Source organism: Myxocyprinus asiaticus, chromosome 24, assembly GCF_019703515.2.
Source record: "Myxocyprinus asiaticus isolate MX2 ecotype Aquarium Trade chromosome 24, UBuf_Myxa_2, whole genome shotgun sequence".
Taxonomy (NCBI): domain Eukaryota; kingdom Metazoa; phylum Chordata; class Actinopteri; order Cypriniformes; family Catostomidae; genus Myxocyprinus; species Myxocyprinus asiaticus.
Window position 1 is genome coordinate 13232037 of NC_059367.1, and position 23256 is coordinate 13255292.

At 35.9% G+C, this 23256-nt stretch overlaps 1 long non-coding RNA gene across 1 annotated transcript; it reads left to right on the forward strand.

Annotated features, from left to right (window-relative positions):
* Window positions 1–587: 587 nt before the first annotated feature.
* Window positions 588–19291, forward strand: LOC127414699 (uncharacterized). Its single transcript, XR_007892829.1, has 3 exons — window positions 588–712; window positions 9532–9626; window positions 19148–19291. It is a non-coding gene; the product is annotated as an uncharacterized LOC127414699 (long non-coding RNA).
* The last annotated feature ends 3965 nt before the right edge of the window (window positions 19292–23256 follow it).

Sequence of the window (23256 nt, forward strand, 5' to 3'; positions counted from 1 at the left end):
TATAAACAAACTGACATAAAAATATGTGTGATTCTTTGTTAGTTTGAAATGTTTGTCTATATACTTGAGTTTAAAAAAAGTGACTTTAAAAAAGTAAGGAGTATGTTGTGAGGGTGCATTCACTAAAAACTATACAGTGAGACAATGAGAGACTAGATAGAGGGCATATGAAATGAGAATGGCAACCTCAAAAGGGACCACAGACGTAAACAGAATATGAGTAACATAACTTAAGTCAGAAGTTAAATTTTGATGATTAATTTACAAAAGGACAAATTTCGCTGATTGATCAGTGCAGCGTTCCCATGGCAAACGTGCACATAAACACTCTTATTTCTCAAGTACAAGACAATTTAAGATGTTTGTTTCTGAAACCAGGCTGTATAAGCATCCTAATGAGATGCTGCAGTGACCCCTGCTTTTTAAAACATCTCTTCAGTCTCTCTCTCTGCTGACTTCTGCTTGAGGAACTTTAGAGGAGGGGTGAGGGAATGGATTCAGAGAGCTCTGATTGGCTGAGAGGCTGGGAACTCTGATGTTCCTCCATCCTTAAACCAAAGAGCATCAAAGCACGAGGCACAGTGTCACAGGAAGCAAAGAGGACTCATACATTCCGTTCTGTTTTTGTTGGACTATGTAGCAGTGACAACGGAGCTCAGTCTCTGGAGGATTGCATCTGTCATTGCCATTTTCTCTTTCTCCAAGGAAAAGAGTAAGTTCATTCATATTTCGTTCATCTACCTTTTTCTCCTTTTAGCTCCTTCCATGAGTATGTTTTTGCACCACAGGTCTGTATGTAAATGTGTCCTTTTAGGCTTTTCTTGTTGTGATTGTCCATCTGGTCTTGCACTGTGCGTTTGTGCATGTCTTGGGTTTTAATGCATGTGGAAAAGGATAGGCAGGTGCAAGGTGACTTTAGGGCACCTGACCTCTTCAGCAAACTCATCATTGCACTGGATGACTCAAGAATGTTTTAAGTAGGAGAGACACTGTGGCATTTGCGTGCTCAATGTATAAATAGTGCAACCCAAAGCTGGCTGCACTCACAGTGAACCGGAAAGTCTTGTTGTATCATAATCATAGTAGAAAATGAAGCATTATGGTCCACACATGCTTGTTTGTTTTGGTTTGTGTACAATTGATGATACTATAGTCAGAAAGAGGGCTGAGGAAATACAGTTCTGTTCTTGTGTTTTCCCTTCACATGTCAGTGTTTCCTCTACTAAATGAAGTCATGTGTATAACTAAACCCCTCAGCTGTGTGAGAGTGGATCTCACTTCATGTGACATTATTTGACATTTGACTTCATTTAAATCTATACATTTAAACATATAAAACTATAAAAAAAATAAAAAAAATTTAATTTTTTTTTTTTACCAGCATCAATATTTTAAGTTATAATTTATATGAATTTATAAGGCAGAGTGTATATCTTAGGTCCTGTGAGTGGTCACCAAATAGTTTTTATTTTATTTTTTACTATTTTTATTATTTTAGTATCTTTACTATTTGAATCGCCTTTTTGTCCTCACTGGTTCATTTTAAATGGTCCTACAGTGTGCCTAATGAATATTTGACAGAATAACATGAATATTTTAATATTTTTAAACAGAAAAATGCAGTTTAAAATAGTTTTACATGAAGTTTAGTATGTCACACTGCAGGACATGTCAACTTTACAAAAATATTTCTTGTCAACTACCTTAATACAAACCAGGAGTTATTACAAATACATTTTAAAGTGATTTTTTGAAGACATTTTGTTAACTAGTTTTAGAAATCTCTCACATAGTGTACTTGTACCTCAAACAACTCCTAAAATTTCATTTTATGTTCCAGTATTCTTTAGCAATAGGAAATATAACTAATCTAGTGTGTGCTTTTTTTTTCTTGTCTTTTTTATATTATTTTATTTTTTTATACAATTAATGCTGTATCTGATACAAGAAAATGTTCAAAAGGGTGTGGGATTATATATTTATGATGTCAAGAAGGCCAGCTAATGATGTCATCCATGACGCCGCCCTTTCCCCCTAAAACATCTGTGTTTCTAATCAGTTCCTTATGACAGTTTCATTCTAAATCACAATATTGTATCTGGTGTGAACGTTTATATCTAGGTTTTAAAACTTGGATCCACTCATAGGGGTACAGACCCTTGCTGTGATATAACACACAAGCCTCACGAACCACAACAATTAAGCATCACAAGGTTGACTAAATGTCCATGCAGAAGCAACAGGAGACTCAGTTTAAAAGTCCACCTGTCATTGCTTTTAATATTGAAACCTCTGTGTAAGCTTTAAACTTCTTACATGCAAATGACTCTTTGTAGTTCACTCAAATAGTGGAGATAGAGGAAGCATAAAAGTTGCCTTTGTTTTGATTGCTCTTGGTAAAAGTTTTTCCTATTCCCTTTGCCCATAGTGCCTGTGTCCATCTGTTTCCATTGTTTGCAGTCTAAGCCCGCATTATACACAATTAAGTCAGCAGTATATGTAATTATTTTAAGCATATTTTAAATGGAACATGGAAGGAATGTTTGCAGGCATGTCTGGAATAAGATTAACAAATCCAAACACGTTTGCGGCCACTGCCGCGCTGTTATGTAACTCTGAGAAAACACTGTAAAACTGTAAAAAAAAATGTACAAAAAAAATCTGTTATTTAGGAAATTATAAGTTACCTTATAAATATTAACAGTAATAATAATTTACTGTAATATATATATATATACACTGCCGTTCAAAATTTTGGGGTCACTTGACTGAAATGTTTCTCATGATCTTAAAAACCTTTTGATTTGAAGGCAAATTTGATTTTTGTAGACCAAAATAGAATTGTGCCAACATATTAATTTATTTCATTACAAAACTAAAATTTTAACAAATCATTTTTTTTTTTTTTTAAATGGATGACTTGGACCAAATAATAAAGAAAAGCAGCCAATAAGTGCCCAGTATTGATGGGAATTCCTTCAATACTGTTTAAAAAGCATCCCAGAGTGATACCTCAAGAAGTTGGTTGAGAAAATGTCAAGAGTACATGTCTGCAAATTCTAGGCAAAGGGTGACTACTTTGAAGATGCTAAAATATAAAACAGTTTGGATTTTGTTTAGTCACAACATAATTCCCATAGTTCCATTTCTGTTCTTCCATAGTTTTGATGACTTTACTATTATATTTAAATGTGAATAATAATAATAATAAAGAATGAGTAAGTGACCCTAAACTTTTGACTGGTAGTGTGTGTGTGTATATATATATATATATATATATATATATATATATATATATATATATATATATATATATATATATACATATGTATACACTAGCAGCCATAAGTTTGGAATAATGTACAGATTTTGCTCTTATGGAAAGAAATTGGTACTTTTTTCACCAAAGTGGCAATGTATAGTCTGGACATTAATAACGTGAAAAGTTACTATTATAATTTGAAAGAAATGTTCACAACTTCTTCAACTACTTCAAAGAGTTCTTGCCATAGATGTGGCTGTCTTGTCGGGCACTTCTCACACACCTTACAGTCTAGCTGATCCCACAAAAGCTCAATGGGGTTAAGATCCATAACACTCTTTTCCAGTTATCTGTTGTCCAATGTCTGTGTTTCTTTGCCCACTCTAACCTTTCCTTTTTGTTTTTCTGTTTCAAAAGTGGCTTTTTCTTTGCAATTCTTCCCATAAGGCCTGCACACCTGAGTCTTCTCTTTACTGTTGTACATGAAACTGGGGTTGAGCGGGTAGAATTCAATGAAGCTGTCAGCTAAGGACATGTGAGGCGTCTATTTCTCAAACTAGAGACTCTGATGTACTTATCCTCTTGTTTAGTTGTACATCTGACCTTCCATCTCTCTTTCTGTCCTTGTTAGAGCCAGTTATCCTTTGTCTTTGAAGACTGTAGTGTATACCTTTGTATGAAATCTTCAGTTTTTTGGCAATTTCAAGCATTGTATAGCCTTCATTCCTCAAAACATTGATTGACTGATGAGTTTCTAGAGAAAGCTGTTTCTTTTTTGTCATTTTTAACCTAATATTGACCTTAAGACATGCCAGTCTATTGCATACTGTGGCAACTCAAAAACAAACACAAAGACAATGTCAAGCTTCATTTAACGAACCAAATAGTTATATAACTGTGTTTGATATAATGGCAAGTGATTTTCTAGTACCAAATTAGCAATTTAGCATGATTACTCAAGGAAAGGTGTTGGAGTGATGGCTGCTGGAAATGGGGCCTGTCTAGATTTGATCAAAAACGACTTTTGTCAAATAGTGATGGTGCTGTTTTTTACATCAGTAATGTCCTGACTATACTTTGTGATCAAAACTTTGGCCGCCAGTGTATATATATATATATATAAAATAAAATTACAAAACAATGCATGAAAAATATTGTTAAAATTATGTTTCTTGTAAGTAAAAAGTATGAATCCCAATATATGGTTAAAAAAACAAACAGAAAAAAGACCAGAAGTCCAAATTAACATTGTGATTTCAAAAAACTTGTCAAATTTGATATAACTTTACATAGAAAAGGTTAGTAAGTGATTTTTTTTTTATATATATATATTTTTTTATCATACAAACCATGTTAACACACATATTGTTTACATCTTGTGGCTATACTTTTGAAACAGTGAGTTAACGTTTACAGATTGGCCCCATTCACTTTAATTGTAAGTTCCTCAGTATAACCCAGATTTTAGTTTTTTTCTTTAAGAAAACAGTCTAAATAAATGTTTGTGGTTATAAACATTATGCCTCTAATGCTGTCAATTAACTTGAACTGAAACCTGAATATTCTCCTAATGATAAATTGTTATGATCTGTAAATCAGGCACCGAAGTTCCATCCCATAATGCCTGAAATATTGCCACTGTATTTTTTTTTACAGTGCATTTTGGCAACCACAGCTGCCAGTTCTTTTCTTTCTTTTTCTTTTTCTTTTTCTTTTTTCTTTTTATTTTTTTACCTTAAATCTAACATTATTATTATTATTTACAGTGTATGTATTATGCAAAATAATTCATTAAAGGTCAATCTGAACTTCAGAGAACAATGTGCAAAACCTGACAGTTTGTTGTTTCTGTGTGCTGTAATTGTCATTTGGGGGGAAAATAAATCTACCTGGCTAATCGTCATCCATTAAATCAAAGTGTGTGGAACACAAGAGGAAACTTGTGAGGGACCCTCAGGTACTGTCATAAACAAATAAACTGTGGCGGTCCTTCTGAGAGCAAACAAATTATACCTGTAAATGAAGAGGAAAAGCTGTTAGTGACTTGTCCAGGTTAAGTTAAGGTTTGCCTTTACTTTGGGGAAGAAATTACTTCATGAAGTTGTTGAAGTGGGTCTGAGTTATGAACAGAATGGAGAAAGCATTATTGAAAGGAGTTGTTTTTTTTTCTTATTATTTACAGTGCAGTGGCACCAAAAAAGTATTTGGACAGTTAAGTCACACTTAAAAATGTCTGAATGTCATTGCGTTAGATAACAAAATATCAAACCAATCTGCAAACAAATGATGATAGGGCCTTTCTCAGAATTTTAGCAATGACTTGGTCAAATGACTGGTGTCAAGGTGATGTTCAGTGGAAGTTCATACAGGTATCTTAGCATATTAACTACAAGTTTAATTCATCACATCAACTATGGATATGTTCAACAAACATGTGACAGCCAGAAAGAGTCTAAATAATTTCTCTCTTCATTTTTTGAACAGTATATCAGTTTTGGTTTTTTCATTTGAAATCTAACAAACTTCTTTTTGTGAAATGTGTGCATGCAAAGTGGGCTTATGCTATATTTTGTTACGTAATGCAATGACATTCATACATTTTTATGAGTGGCTTAAGTCTCCAAATACTTTTAGAGTCTTTGGTATGTGCCTTGTCTTGATGGATCAATGACCAACAGTTTTGTCCACACTGGTAATGCAAAAGTTTGTCTGTATTACTTTGACAGCAGCCTACAATGTATGAAAAAAGAAAGGAAACAAACAAAATGGTGAAAGCAATCTACAAAGGCCATCTTGTTTTGCTGAGGGCACCTTCACATGACAACATCTTGATCCGAAATCTTAAAATAAATTCCATATTCCTCTGACTCCAAACATCTATACAAAACTCAGTATAGATGGAATGGAAACGGCCTCAATTTCCACTTTAAGATTTTGTTTAAGGATAATCCTCCTTTTAACATCCTGTGCGCAAAGATTGAAGAGCCATTCCTGGAAGAATTTCAAAAGGAAACAGTACAGACATTTTTCCAAACTCTCTCATGACACAAAAAGTTTAATAGCCTTAACAGAAACACAGATGACAGGGCAGAATGGAAATAACTGACATTAACAGCGCACTAATGGTGATAATGTATCCATAAGTTATTATATACTATATGACCATAATGTTGGTTCAAGTGAGCCACAGATATGAAAGAACACATGATTAATGGTTATAAAGTATGTAACTGACAGGTTCCCTGTTGCCTACAGTTATCTTAGATTGCCAATAAAATGACTTGGCTTTTGCCTTTGCAATGTGAACATTGCTCAAGCAAACAAAAATATACTTCTGAATAGTGGTTATTAATGCCTAGATCACACAAAGTATTTACTCAAAGGACTATTAAAAACATAAACATGCCACTGGGTACTCATGAATTAATGATGATTTATTTTATAGTAGATACTCTGGGTTGTAAGTGGTAATGTCAACTACCAGGGCTTGATGCATTTCTAATAACTGTGGTCTAATAAGGAATTTGATTTGAAAAGATTATGTTGTGTTTCCCATGGAAAATATTCCATAAACTATAATTGACAAATGCCAAGTTTAGTCTGTGACACACACACACACACACACACACACACACACACACACACACACACACACACACACACACACAAAATGCCTAGGGAAATAATGATCTGGAACAGAGTTTATATTTTCAGCAGTTATTGAGGCACGTGGCCTCCTTTTAAAAACACTCCATTTTCCACAGTGTAAATAGTGCAATGTGTAATGTAAATAAAACTGTTGAACTATTGTTATTAAGTAACTTTATAATGTGTAGATAGATAATCTAAAAGTGATCAGAGAATTATTTTAAATGTTTTATTGACTGATGATGATGATGATAATGTTATTGTAAAAATAATAAGGTCATTATAATTATTGTTATTAACAGCAGCAGCACCAGCAGCAGCAGTAGTAGTAGAAATAGTATATTTTTAAATTATTCTTATGTTGAATCGCATTGGGAGTAAACCAGTCTAAAATAATGTCTAAAAGGGTTTTGCCATGTTGTTTGTCCTATCATTTTTTCTTCTTTAAACAGTTCTAGGGTGCTAATATAGGCTAAGGGAATTAATTCTAGGTTCAGCAATACTGGGATTCTTACAGAGTGAATTGCTGCATGACAAGGAAATCTGGAATTAAATATACAAAACAACTTTGCAATTACAAATAGGTTTCATTATTTAAATTTGACCCCTTATTTTGGGCATATAACACTAAACATAACAAAGAAATTATTTTTAACAATTTATAGGAATGAATAGAGTAACCCTGTCAGACCTGATAACATATTCACATTACAGCCACAAGGTGGAGATAGAGACTTCAGATTGAGACACATTGGTAAAATAATAATTTCATAGACATCAGTACTCTTCTTAACAGGGTTACCCGAGACATTTTATATTGTAATGCTGCTTATAATACAGCTTGGAAAAATACTAAATATATGAATATGAATAGCATTTGTTCGATTTGTCTTCTGTGCTATGTTTATGTTACTGCATTCTGTGGATTTGTAAAGTTTACTAACTTCAGCTTCAATCCCGGTTTGCTAAATATTTATGGGAATAGATCTCTTGAGTGTACACAACTTGAAATAAAAGCAAACATTCTGAGATAAATAATTGCAAACATGTAAAAAAATTTTAACTGAGGATTATGAGGATGTGATTTGTCCTCTCGGCCACATTCTCCCTTCATATTTGTGCATTTCTGAATGAATTACATATTGAGGAAAAAGATAATCGCATGAGAAAAGGATGATTTGACTTGTGAGTTTCTTCAAATAAATGGAACTGATCATTATTGCAATGGAAACAAAAGACTTAGTCACAAATAATCAATATGTGCATTACCTTCTGGCATGAATAATCACCCACACCATCCCTCAAATGGAAACATAATTCTACATCTTTAAAGTCTCACGGTTAGGAATATCATGATTTTAGATATTCTTAAATTAAAATAAGCCTAACAGAATGTTTTTTTAATTTTTATTTTATTTTATTGAAAACAATTCACATCTGGTAAAGGATATGCTGGAAAAAGTTTTTCAGGAAAACAAAAGTATTCGTGCCTTACTTCATTAAAAACTTAATTGTCTAGAATTTGACACAACTTCAAAAAGGACAGAGTTTGTTCTGCCTCATGTATAATGCATTAGAAAATATACACAGTAATTTCAAGGTTGAACCAACTACTTACAATGACTATGACAAACGTAATGAGATATATAACACTGCTTAATGTTTTAGCATACAAGTGGCATGTTGTAGTCAATGCTTTTGCATGTAGTAGTTCAGTTTCTTTTTTCATGCAAAATGGCTCTTGAACGGTTGGTTCCTAGATTATCAGCTTGTCCCCATGGACCACAAACTCACTGATGAAAAGAATAGTGCATTTATTCAAATGCAATTTATGATGCCATAGCCGCACAAGATGTTTTAGTATGCTGGTAGTATTCTGTCTCTGTTAAAATGGGATTGTGAGCTTAAAGGAACAGTTTACCCAAAAATAATAAAAAATATATATTTTCTCACACCCATGTTGTTCAAATCCGGAATGCTGCTAATTTTCAGTGGAGAACAAAAGGAGAATTTTTGAAGAATCTTAAGGTAGCTGTTTTCCATTTTATTACAGTTCATAGAGAACACATTTGTCTAAAAATACTTAAAGTAATTGAAGTTGCTACAGTATATGTTCCAATTTTTCTGAAGCCATACAAAAGTTTTTGTGTGAGGAACAGATCTTAATTTATATCCAAATTTAAAAGTAATTTTTTCCTCATTTGAAAGGTTTTACTTCTAAAGACATTAAAAGTAATTTTGATACATGTTAAAATCATGACCACTCATGTGAGATTATGAGTTCAATCATATCAGTAACCTTATAAAAGTTATTTTATTCTACATGGGGCAGGGGTGCCTCATGGGGGCATCCATGTTGGTATCTCATGACCAGCTAAATACTACTTGCTTAAACTCAAAAACTGCCCTGTTATTGGACGCTTTCATCCAGTGCACCTTTAATTAGTATTTAAAATATTTTAATGATGTTTTTGTCTTTTTTAAAGCTTGACGTGTCATATGTTTGTAAAAAATGTTGTGTGAAAAAGAGATGTGTGAAGATTCTTCAACATTTTTGCAAATAAATAACAGCAAATAAATAAATGAAAGGATCTCACCTCCTTTACTTTGCTTTATTCTAGGACACCTCTGCTTTCTGAGTCTGAAATCTCATCTTTTATTTGAGGGACAAACAATGCAAGACAATGCCTGCAGCGGGGAAAGCCAGTTGGGAAATGTGAGTGCACAGTCAATTAACTTTAATATATGTGGCTTTTGTAATGACTGGATGGGTCATTTTACATTGTATACAAGCATGAAATTAAGTATGTGTGAAATAACTAACTAACTGATTGATAAAGTAATTATTGGAGCCAGTTAATAGTATTATTAATCAATACTGGGGTACAACAACAAACTAAAATGGACTCCAGTTTGAAAAGGGAGCATATGCCGTTTTGAAAGGCTGTATATTTAAATGTCTAAAACAGATATGTTTAAACAGTTTCACTACAAACATAGCAGCTAGCTTTAAAACTCTGAACAGATGGCACAGGTTTAAAGAGGATGATATTTCACGACAGCGCATGGTGTTTTACTTTGTAAATAAAGCAAACATATACAAAGGCAGAGGTTGCTGCTGTCACCTGTGATCAAGTGTTCAAAGTCACTTGAGACCTTGCCTACGAAAGGGAGAGTGACTGTTGTTTAAAAAAGCATTACCTCAGAAATCAGTCACCGCCAGTGGGTTATGGCGTGGGTTGCTTATAAAGAAGGGTTGGTGGTAACATAATGGTTAATGAACTAGGGGTGGTCCAAAGTTGAAAACCCCCTTGTCTGTTTGGCCAACCAATGTAAGACAGACGGAGTTTCCTGGAATCGGTTTGAAAACATGGATTATTTTTACAGTTCAGTTTGGTGATGCTATAGTGGCACAAAAAAATGAACACTTCACCTCTTAAGTCACTTTGGAGACTGGAAGAGTATCTTCTTAAAGATGAATTATAAATACTTCAGTGTAAATTTCACATACTATGATTAGTATTCCGTCCTCCAAAGATAAATGTTGCCAATCACTGACCTACTGTGGATTTGGTGTAATGGGCTGTAGATGCTACACAGCTCTTTAGAATACTTGTTTCTGATTGGTCAGTTGTGTCATCCAGTCTGATTATTCTGAATAATGACTATACATTAGGGGATATTTCATAAGTCATCCATGTATTGCGAGTCATCTTTCCTATTTCTCTAATTACTCTGCAATTTCTACAGTTAAGCGAATAAAATACTTTCAGCTCAAATCAATATTGAATTTTTATTTATGTGGCAAGCAGTCTTGTTATGAGTGTGATAATGAGCAGTCAACGGGCATTTTCACAATGTAAAAAGAAAGAGAACTCCGACGCAAACCAAGAGTGGAATTAAGCTGTTTCTGGAGACTCCATGGTCTCATTCTTCTTGTATAATAACATAATTTAAACTCAAATCAATATTACATGTTCATTATATTATTTATTTGGTAGGTAGCCATGTAATAAGAAGGATAATGTACAGTCAGCCAGTCATAATTGCAAAATAAACCCCTTCAGGCTGATACAAGACCCCTCTTATATCCGGGACATCCTGTATTTTAGCTGAAATTAAGACGTTCCCTTCGGGACGCCTATTGTCCTGTATTTAATCGGTGAAACGCTTGAGGGGACCCCATCACAAAGTCTAGCGGAAGTTAGCAAGATGGCTAACTTTATTTACTGCAGCTTTTAGCTGTATTATGATGTCACTACTTTATATATCAATAAAACCAGTCTCAAGGAGGCATGAAGTGTAGCCTTGCACAGGAAAAATGAATGAATTGAGATTCATGATTGACCTGTTGATTACATGATAAGAGACTCTAACCTGTGTAACACCCCTTAATGCTTACATCACAAAATCCCAGGGCAATGCTGAAGTTCCATTGATATGCCAAAAAGCATTTTATATGTCTGTCATTTATTTTTACTGCTTTATAATAAAGCTCTACATTTGAAAAGTCATTAAAACTGCTTAATGTCATTAAAACTTCTGTGTGAGTCACAGCTCATTAAATCTGTTTATCTTATAATTTCAGATGTAGTTTAAAATCTTCTTTCTGTCCCTTTTATATTTATTATTCACTAAATGTGCAAAGAATTGTGTTCTTTAGAATTAAAATGACAAAAAGTTAAAAAGTGTCATTCCAGGTCATTTACCTTTCCCGATAGTCATATAAATATCTTCAGCTACCTGCTGAGTGAGGAATTAGGCTGCTTTTTAATTATTTTTGTATTTATATTTTTTAATTTTATCCCCTTTTCTCCCCAATTTTGGAATGCCCAATTCCCACTACTTAGTAGGTCCTCGTGGTGGCGCGGTTACTCACCTCAATCCGGGTGGCGGAGGACAAGTCTCAGTTGCCTCCATTTCTGAGACAGTCAATCCGCGCATCTTATCACGTGACTCGCTGTGCATGACACCGCGGAGACTCACAGCATGTGGAGGCTCATGCAACTCTCCACGATCCACGCACAACTTACCACGCGCCCCATTGAGAGCAAGAACCACTAATCTCGACCACGAGGAGGTTACCCCATGTGACTCTTCCCTCCCTAGCAACCGGACCAATTTGGTTGCTTAGGAGACCTGGCTAGAATCACTCAGCACACCCTGGATTCTTGTTTGTTAAATATCATCAGATAAAGTACCCTGTTTGGGTGCCAGCTTTTACCCATGTGACACTTCAACCATTCCCCTCTGAAATCAAATTTACCAATCTTCCAAACTCAGTGGAGCACTGCAAAGCATCAATGACGATAATTAAAATGTTTACATATTCAACACCTCTGTGAAAACACTGGTAATTGAATCAAAGTTTTGCTTATTTACTCACTTATTTATTTATGAGTCACTGATGGTTTGCATTTTTCATTTGGGCAGTAAGATTAGGGTGTTCCTGCAAAAAAGAGCCTGTCTCTGTTGTGTTAATGTGGTTTTCATGGGGATTGATGCTTCATACAGCCGCATGGCTCTACCGTCTGAATCGACCCATCAGCATAGACCTACACATTGTTTATCGCTTCTACCTTAACGGGAATCAAAAGATAATGTTTATATTGTTGTGGCTGTTTTACTATGTGACTGTCCTTGTGTTAAAGACCAGTCAAGCTTGTCCTGTCAAAACAGTTGTTTAAACATCTGTTTCAGTTGTTTCCAAGGTCGATGAGAACCTGTTTAAATGTAACAATTAATAAGTGTTTGACAATGTCTTATGAAGACTAACATTAGTATGTACATTATATATATATATATATATATATATATATATATATATTAGTTAAATAGTATACTGTATATGTACATGTAACGGAGGTATGTGATCCTTGAAACTTTAAATTAAATAGCTCCGTAATACTATATATTTGTGTATATATATATATATATATATATATATATATATATATATATATATATATATATTGGCTGATTAGATAATCGCATGGATAATTGTTGGTGCCAGATTGGCTGGTTTGAGTATTTCTGTAACTGCTGATCTCCTGGGATTTTTACACATAAAAGTCTCTAGAATTTACTTAGAATGGTGCCAAAAAAAAAAAAAAAAAAAACATCCAGTGAGGGGCAGTTCTGCGGATGGAAATGCCTTGTTGATGGGAGAGGTCAACAGAGAATGGCCAGATGGGTTCGAACTGACAAAGTCTACGGTAACTCGGATAACCACTCTGTACAATTGTTGGCGCTGTTTTGACGGCACGAGGGGGACCTACACAATATTAGGCAGGTGGTTTTAATGTTGTGGCTGATCGGTGTATATATATATATATATATATATATATATATATATATATATATATATATATATATATATATATATATATATATGATAGATAGATAGATAGATAGATAGATAGATAGATAGATATAGATATATATGTGTATATATATATATATATATATATATATATATATATATATATATATATATATATATATATATATATATATATATATATACACACTTGTGGCCAAAAGTTTGGAATAATGTACAGATTTTGCTCTTGTGGAAAGAAACTGGTACTTTTATCCACCAAAGTGGCATTCAGCTGATCACAATGTATAGTCAAGACATTAATAATGTGAAAAATTACTATTACAATTTGAAAAAAATGTTCAGAACTTCTTAAACTACTTCAAAGTGTTCTCATCAAAAAAATCCTCCATGTGCAGCAGTGACAGCTTTGCAGATCTTTGGCATTCTAGCTGTCGGTTTTCCAGATACTCAGTTGACATTTCACCCCACGCTTCCTGTAGAACTTGCCATATATGTGGCTGTCTTGTCAGGCACTTCTCACTCACCTTACAGTCTAGCTGATCCCACAAAAGCTCAATGGGTTTAAGATCCATAACACTCTTTTCCACTTATCTGTTGTCCAATGTTTGTGTTTCTTTGCCCACTCTAACCTTTTCTTTTTGTTTTTCTCTTTCAAAAGTGGCTTTTTCTTTGCAATTCTTCCCATAAGGCCTGCACACCTGACTCTTCTCTTTATTGTTGTACATGAAACTGGTGTTGAGTGGGTAGAATTCAATGAAGCTGTCAGCTGAGGACATGTGAGGCATCTATTTCTCAAACTAAAGACTCTGATGTACTTATCCTCTTGTTTAGTTGTACATCTGGCCTTCCACATCTCTTTCTGTCCTTGGTAGAGCCAGTTGTCCTTTGTCTTTGAAGACTGTAGTGTACACCTTTGTATGAAATCTTCAGTTTTTTTTGGCAATTTCAAGCATTGTATAGCCTTCATTCCTCGAAACAATTATTTACTAATGATTTTCTAGAGAAAGCTGTTTCTTTTGTGCCATTTTTGACCTAATATTGACCTTAAGACATGCCAGTCTATTGCATACTGTGGCAACTCAAAAACAAACACAAAGACAATGTTAAGCATCATTGAACAAACCAAATAGCTTTCAACTGTGTTTGATATAATGGCACTTGAGTTTCTAGTACCAAATTAGCAATTTAGCATGATTACTCAATAATAAGGTGTTGGAGTGATGGCTGCTGGAAATGGGGCCTGTCTAGATTTGATCAAAAAGGACTTTTTCTTTTACTTTTTTCAAATAGTGATGGTGCTGTTTTTTATATTTATATATATACTGATCAGCCACAACATTAAAACCACCTGCCTAATATTGTGTAGGTCCCCCTCGTGCTGCCAAAACAGTGCCAACCCTATTGTTCTCACCACAGTTGTACAGGATGGTTATCTGAGTTACCGTAGACTTTGTCAGTTCGAACCAGTCTGGCCATTCTCTGTTGACCTCTCTCATCAACAAGGCATTTCCATCTGCAGAACTGCCCCTCACTGGATGTTTTTTGTTTTTGGCACCATTCTGAGTAAATTCTAGAGACTGTTGTGTGTGAAAATCCCAGGAGATCAGCAGTTACAGAAATACTCAAACCAGCCCATCTGGCACCAACAATCATCCATGCGATTATCTAATCAGCCAACTGTGTGGCAGCAGTGCAGTGCATAAAATCATGCAGATGTGGGTCAGGAACTTCAGTTAATGTTCACATCAACCATCAGAATGGGGAAAAAATTTGATCTCAGTGATCTGGACCGTGGCATGACACACAGAAGTGACGTTTTGAGAGGCTTAGACACATCATTTGGTTTGAACTAGCAACTGCAGATTCTGATCCGTCACGTAAGACAGTAGTTCCATCTACAAATGCTTTTTTTATTACCGTACTCAGTTTTTCTTTTTTTTTTTCTATTTACTTGTTCATTGAACTGTTGTATATAAGCAATATCACACTTGCAATTGTGCTATATGGCCCTAAATCAGCACTGCTGATCAGCACTCTTGCTCGTGTGATATTGCATAAATATATATAAAAACTCAGCAAAAAAAGAAATATCACTTTTTCAGGACACTGTATTTTAAAGATAATTTTGTAAAAATCCAAATAACTTTACAGATCTTTATTGTAAAGGGTTTAAACAAGGTTTTCCATGCTTGTTCAATGAACCATAAACAATTAATGAGCATGCACCTGTGGAATGGTCATAAAGACACTAACAGCTTACAGACGGTAGGCAATTAAGGTCACAGTTATAAAGATTTAGGACATTAAAGAGACCTTTCTACTGACTCTGTGTAACAGGGTAAAAGGGAAAGGAGGAGGCGAGAACCGGACGAAGCATCAAAGTAATATTTAATTAAACAAAAACACACAAACATAAATACATACAGGGCAGCTGCCTGTAGCTCTCTCTCTCCTGACATCATTTATCCCTCTCGTCAGCTTGATTAGCCTGATTAGGGGCCAGGTGTGCATCATCACGGCCCAGTCCCGCCCTCCTCCTTGCCACATAAAACACTAAAAGAAAGGTGCCCAGGGTCCATGCTCATCTGTGTGAACATGCCTTAGGCATGCTGCATGGAGGCATGAGGACTGCAGATGTGGCCAGAGCAATAAACTGCAATGTCCATACTGTGAGACGCCTAAGACAGCGCTACAGGGAGACAGGAAGAACAGCTGATCATCCTCGAAGTGGCAGTCCATGTATAACAACACCTGCACAGGTACATCCGAATATCACATCTGCGAGACAGGTACAGGATGGCAACAACAACTGCCCGAGTTACACCAGGAATGCACAATCCCTCCATCAGTGCTCAGACTGTCCGCAATAGGCAGAGAGAGGCTGGACTGAGGGCTTGTAGGCCTGTTGTAAGGCAGGTCCTTACTAGACATCACCGGCAACAACGTCGCCTATGGGCACAAACCCAACTTCGCTGGACCAGACAGGACTGGCAAAAAGTGCTCTTCACTGACGAGTCGCAGTTTTGTCTCACCAGGGGTGATGGTCGTTTATCACTGAAGGAATGAGCGTTACACCGAGGCCTGTACTTTGGAGCGGGGTCGATTTGGAAGTGGAGGGTCCGTCATGGTCTGGGGCGGTGTGTCACAGCATCATCGGACTGAGTTTTTGTCATTGCAGGCAATCTCAACGCTGTGTGTTACAGGGAAGACCTCCTCCTCCCTCATGTGGTACCCTTCCTGCAGGCTCATCCTGACATTACCCTCCAGCATGACGTCACCAGTCATACTGCTCATTCTGTGCATGATTTCCTGCAAGACAGGAATGTCAGTGTTCTGCCATGGCCAGCGAAGATCCCGGATCTAAATCCCATTGAGCACATCTGGGACCTGTTGGATCGGAGGGTGAGGGCTAGGGCCATTCCCCCCAGAAATGTCTGGGAACTGCCATGGTGGAAGAGTGGGGTAACATCTCACAGCAAGAACTGGCAAATCTGTTGCAGTCCATGAGGAGGAGATGCACTGCAGTACTTAATGCAGCTGGTGGCCACACCAGATACTGACTGTTACTTTTGATTTTGACCCCCCCCCCCCCCCTTTTGTTCAGGTTCTCATTATTCCATTTCTGTTAGTCACATGTCTGTGAAACTTGTTCAGTTTATGTCTTAGTTGTTGAATCTTTTTATGTTCATACAAATATTTACACACGTTAAGTTTGCTGAAAATAAAAGCAGTTGAAAGTGAGAGTTTATTTATATATAATACACTATATTGCCAAAAGTATTTGCTCACCCATCCTAATAATTGAATTCAAGTGTTCCAATCACTTCCATGGCCACAGGTGTATAAAATGAAGCACCTAGGCATGCAGACTGCTTCTACAAACATTTGTGAAAGAATGGGCCACTCTCAGGAGCTCAGTGAATTCCAGCGTGGTACTGTCAATCGCTACAGACCTCCAAAGTTCATGTGGCCTTCAGATTAGCTCAAGAACAGTGCGTAGAGAGCTTCATGGAATGGGTTTCCATGGCCGAGCAGCTGCATCCAAGCCATACATCACCAAGTGCAATGCAAAGCGTCGGATGCAGTGGTGTAAAGCACGCCGCCACTGGACTCTAGAGCAGTGGAGACGCGTTCTCTGGAGTGACGAATCACGCTTCTCCATCTGGCAATCTGATGGACGAGTCTGGGTTTGGCGGTTGCCAGGAGAACGGTACTTGTCTGACTGCATTGTGCCAACTGTGAAGTTTGGTGGAGGGGGATTATGGTGTGGGGTTGTTTTTCAGGAGCTGGGCTTGACCCCTTAGTTCCAGTGAAAGGAACTCTGAATGCTTCAGTATACCAAGAGATTTTGGACAATTCCATGCTCCCAACTTTGTGGGAACAGTTTGGGGATGGCCCCTTCCTGTTCCAACATGACTGCACACCAGTGCACAAAGCAAGGTCCATAAAGACATGGATGAGCGAGTTTGGTGTGGAAGAACTTGACTGGCCTGCACAGAGTCCTGACCTCAACCCGATAGAGAACCTTTGGGATGAATTAGAGCGAAGACTGCGAGCCAGGCCTTCTCCTCCAACATCAGTGTCTGACCTCACAAATGCGCTTCTGGAAGAATGGTCAAAAATTCCCATAAACACACTCCTAAACCTTGTGGAAAGCCTTCCCAGAAGAGTTGAAGCTGTTATAGCTGCAAAGGGTGGGCCGTTGTCATATTAAACCCTATGGATTAAGAATGGGATGTCACTTAAGTTCATATGCGTCTAAAGGCAGATGAGCGAATACTTTTGATATGCGAATACTATATATATATATATTATAGCATTACCTTTTCATTTACTGTTTCAAGAATCACATACCTCGGTAACAATAATACAGCCTAGTGTTCATGAATGTAACATATTGTATCTGATTTGATTATGTTATGAATGGACTCAGGTAATGAATAACTTAAAATGCCAAAGCTTTAGGTAAACATTTTCTTAATAAATTAGCAAAAACCTAAGAGTACAAAAAATGTTCTCCCTGAATGGAATTTGTTTTAGACAGGATTCATTGGGTACCATCTAATTTTGCTTGAACATGAATGTTGCAGAATCTGCATAAATCATGCAGATGTATGTCCCCTATAAGTCACCCATTCAAGGAATGGCAATGCCACGAGTAACACTGTCAAACTCTTTTGCTTTGAAGAGATAAATGGATTGTTTCTGAAAGCAAGGTCATAAACAGAACAATTTTATTCTCATGTTTGCAAGGGACATCCTGTTTGGCTTTCAGCATTATCAAATTAAATACAATTAAGTGATTAATAATGTATGAGATGACTATGTCTGTGCTGTGAATGGGAAATGCTGAAGAATTGTTTCTACAAAACAAAAAATAAAAAAATAAAAGGATGTCAAAAGCCAAAAAAAGAAGCAAATACCCTGCAGACCTGTCTTTTAACAGAGTGGTACTCATTCATTTATTCTTCAGTCAGAGATCTAAATGAGATTTTGACCAAAAATGAAGGAATAATTTATAAGCTGTTGGGATAATTGAACTGTTTGTCATTGCGTTTTGGGAAGCATGAAGTCAGTGCCTTGAGGAAAATGAGTGGGTGAATCAATAGTGATTTGTGTTTCCCAGTTTGTCCTGAGGCTGTTTGGAGAGAGCTGGTTTCTCTGCATCAGATCGATAGTGCCTTGTGTATCTAGAGGGAATGATGCTCCTCTCATAAGTCTTCAGAGCATATTGTCAAAAGAAGAGAAAACTGATGATCAAAACAAACATGAATGATGAATGTATATCTAAATAGACAGACAGACAGATCAAGTGTCATAAATAATAAATGCTCTAAAAATGTAACAAATGTTAATGTAATGTCTCTTATTCAAGCTCTCTCGCACCTTCTTAGGTCTCAGATTGTTCACCAGAGTCCCCAGACTCATGTCCAGTGTCCTGCATTGAATCCTTTACGGTCCGCAGGCTTTCTTGCCGGACCCTCCAGCTGCCCCCTCTAGCCTTCAGGCAGGCTGTGCAGTACTACTGTGAGAGGAAACCAGAGACTGAGACAACCCAACCACGACCCACCAGCCTCCCACTGAGAGCACCTCCCCTCATAGCCATTTCCTCTGCAGACACAAGCAGGTAATCAATTGGATTTGTCAGAGAGATTGCACAGTCCTTTAATAGTTACTTAATATTTAAGCTAATTGGGGACTTTTTGTCCTTTTTGAGTGATTTACCTCTTATTTTTAAATTCCTCAGACTTAAAATGGAACCTTTTTAGTTTAAGGGATGTAATTAACATGGGGCACAGAGCCTCTTAAAGAAAATTCAAATCAGCATTTGCCAGATCTAGACTTTGTGCCAAAGTAATTGCATTTTGATCTGTTTATTGCCTATTGCTTTGAGGAGAGTCAGCTTTAGTCAGAGTCAGTGATACATTTTCATGATTGTTATTACTAAGATAAACACTATATGTGCGAGGTTGTATATCATAATTTTAGTAAGTACAATAAGAGTTATTAATTTATTTCTTTTTATTTGCATTTGCATTTGCACCAAAATACAATCTAACTGGACACAGTCTTCGACATCAACAACAAAAAATATGGGAAGAGTTTTTTCCTCAAAATAAAAATAAAATAAACTGATAAGCCTATTTATTTAGCTATTTAAACTATGCATGATGGTTAGTTGCATTTATAAAAAAAATAATAATAATAAATAAAAAAAATAAAAATAATAAAAAAAATAGTATTTGCAATTAGCAATGTTTTTGCTGCTTTTCTGTCCACAATCAGAACAGACCTGTGACTCATTATTGGGTCACAGCCCAGTAGTTGAGTCAGAGACACGGGTTCTGGTCCCATGTAAAAACAAGACGTAATCGCATTCACATAATTAATGATGAGTGTGATTCGAAGGTTGCATTTTCCCTCCAAGATACAGTTTTACTCCACTGATGGTTAGGTTTAGGGTTGGGGTTTGGGTGTATGGTTACTGTAATAAAATGATGCATTCCTGTTGACTGTATTACATAATTTACAACTAAAAACAACTCACTTTACAACTCGCTTTTGACAACAATTTGTGGACATTTTACCCGGAATTTAGAGCTTATATGTGCCCAAATGTTAAACAACACTTCCAACATCGGCCACCGGGGGCATATAGTCCTAACCTAAACTCACGCCATTGGTTGAGTCAATGTTGTTGTGTCCAGCTGAACAGGCCGTTCATGTTTAAAGCACCACAGAGAGACAGTGTTTACAGTTTTTGAGAAAATTAATCTTCAATGGCTCTGCATATTAAGCTTAGATTCCGAAAAAGTTACACATTTCAGCTTTAAATGTACATTTAAATAAAAAAATGTTTTAAATCAAAACTTGAGAAAACCAAAGCTTTTATTACAAGTTTTCTCGGCCTTGTAGCCTTGTGAAGTTTGATGCACAGTGGACCAGTTCAGTGGTCCAAAGAATAAATACAATCCAACCGAAGCACACCTAATAAAGACCACTCAATCATGTACAGCAACTTTCTCATTATATTAGTCTCAAACAAAAGATGATTGACAGTAATGCCGATTAGAGACTGAGAATCTGTCAATCAAATGCTCAGTGATTCGTACCATCAGCTCCCGTCTACTGCTCTTGGAGTTTATACACAAGAGGCTTGTTTTTCCCATCTGATTATGGTAAAACATTTTCAACACCCCAGGAGGCCTTGGCCTCCAACTGTGTGGACTAAAAATTTCTCAAATTCAGTCCACTGCATTAAACATCACAAAAACTGCAACAATGCATACACAAAAGAATTGTTCACCACATGTGAATTGCAAAAAGAAACATGACAATGAACTCTTGTTTTTGTATTACTATTGCTAACAAGTACAATTTGAAAGTAATTCATATAATCAGCTTTGGTAAAGAGGTTCTTATCACTTTTTCAGATGGTCCAAATCAGGACATAGTTTATCTGATATCAGGTTGTCGTTATACTGAACTATCCTAGGTACATCACTTTAAATATTTGTGCCTTGACGAGCACCATTTTCTTTTCTGCGCTGATGTATTATCTGTTGAAACAGGACATTGGGGCGGGATATACTGAATCACTTTCAAGAGCCTTTTGTGTACGTCTAAGCCTTGAACATGATTTTTCTACTTGCTTTTGTTGGTCAGACATATGTGGTATTAGGGGGAGGGACGTTCTCATTTTAGAAAGCATTGAACTGGAAAAAATGAGTAAGTGCAAGATGAGTCATCAATATTTTTGGTTCGTTTTCCTTGCTAAAAAGTTTATTTTGTGGAGTACACTAGCATATAGGTGATCTCAAAGCAAACAAGCATTAAGCCACTAAACTTTAACTATGTTACACTGCCGAATGTTCAAATGCATCTTCTGCTCTGAATAGGGCTGAGACTTGATTGTGTGTATGCATTATTTCCCTATTTTATGCCAGATGAGAGGCTGTAATTCATAAAGTCATGCATCCCTCTTTACAATTCAGTGAATATTCTATTATGCAGACTTCAGTGTTTAAATTGTCTCAATTCTTCTTCCCCCTGTTGCTTCTAATGGAAGGAGCACTCTTTATTGCAACACCTCTTTATTACACACTTATCTTTGAATTGCCTTCCTGTCAGCCCTGTGTCAGATGCAGGACAGTTATTCTAACAACACTTTGGTTTCAGTGCCTGAACTGAGGGTTGATTCACACCATATTTGATTGAAAATCTATCGTAGATAAAAGAGAGAAGGGCCAAAGAACAGATTCTCTGTCAAAACCAATTTCATGCTTATAACTTTAGAAAACTGTCTGGTTGTTTAGTGATTATCATTTGCGCAAGTTGAACCGACACCTAAAGGATGCTTCCTGTCAGGACTACTCAGCTCATGCGAGTAAACCTCAGACAGTGTATGATGTTGCGGCAGGATGTTCAGAGAGGTCGGACTTAGGTTACATTGCAATAAAAAAAAAATAATAAAAAAAAATAGCATAGAAAAGAATAGAATACAAAAAAACAAAACAAAAAAAACAACAATAAAAAAAATTACCTGAAAATGTGCCTCATGTGGTAACGTCTAAATTAACTTGTTTGATTTGATTCAGTAATATCATTTAACATCAATGAATCAATGTGAATACATTGGTTATACCAGTGTAGAATAGAATAGAACAGAATAGAATAAACTGAAACAAATATTAACCTGAATACATTTGGTTCCACCAATGTAGAACAGAATAGAGTAGAATAGAATGGAATAAACTGAAAAAATATTAATCTAAAAATGGGCTTCATGTGGTAACATCTAAATTAACTGGTTTGATTCAAGTCAAAAACACAATTTAACATCACTAAATAAACACCACTGTAGAATAGAATAGAATAGAATAGAATAAACTGAAACAAATATGAATCTAAAAATGTGCTTCATGTGGTAACTTCTAAATTAACTTGTTAGATTCAAGTCAAAAATATGATTTAACATCACTGAATCAACCTAAATACATTTGGTTAAACCAGTGTAGAATAGAATAGAATAGAATAGACTGAGAAAAAAAAAAAAAAAAAAAATGAACCCAAACAATTTGCATCATGTGGTAACATCTAAATTAACTTGTTTGATTCAAGTAAAAAATATAATTTAACATCACTGAATCAACCTGAATACATTGGTTAGGCCAGTGTGGAATAGAATAGCCTAGAATAGAATAGAATAGAATAGAATAGAATAGAATATCAGTATGATATGGGTGCAGGCACGTGCGCACATAGACATCAAAGGGGGCTTGAGCACCTGCCCTTTTTCTTCCTCAAGAGAAAGTGCCCTTTTTTCTGGGGAGGTTTTTTTTTTTTTGTGTGTGTGTAATAAATGAATATATATATATATATATATATATATATATATATATATGCTGTATATTCCTGTTTGCGCACAGCTTCCCTGTCAAACAAATATATTTATTGAATAAAAAATCAAAACATCAGGTCAGGAGATGAGACTTTGTCGAGT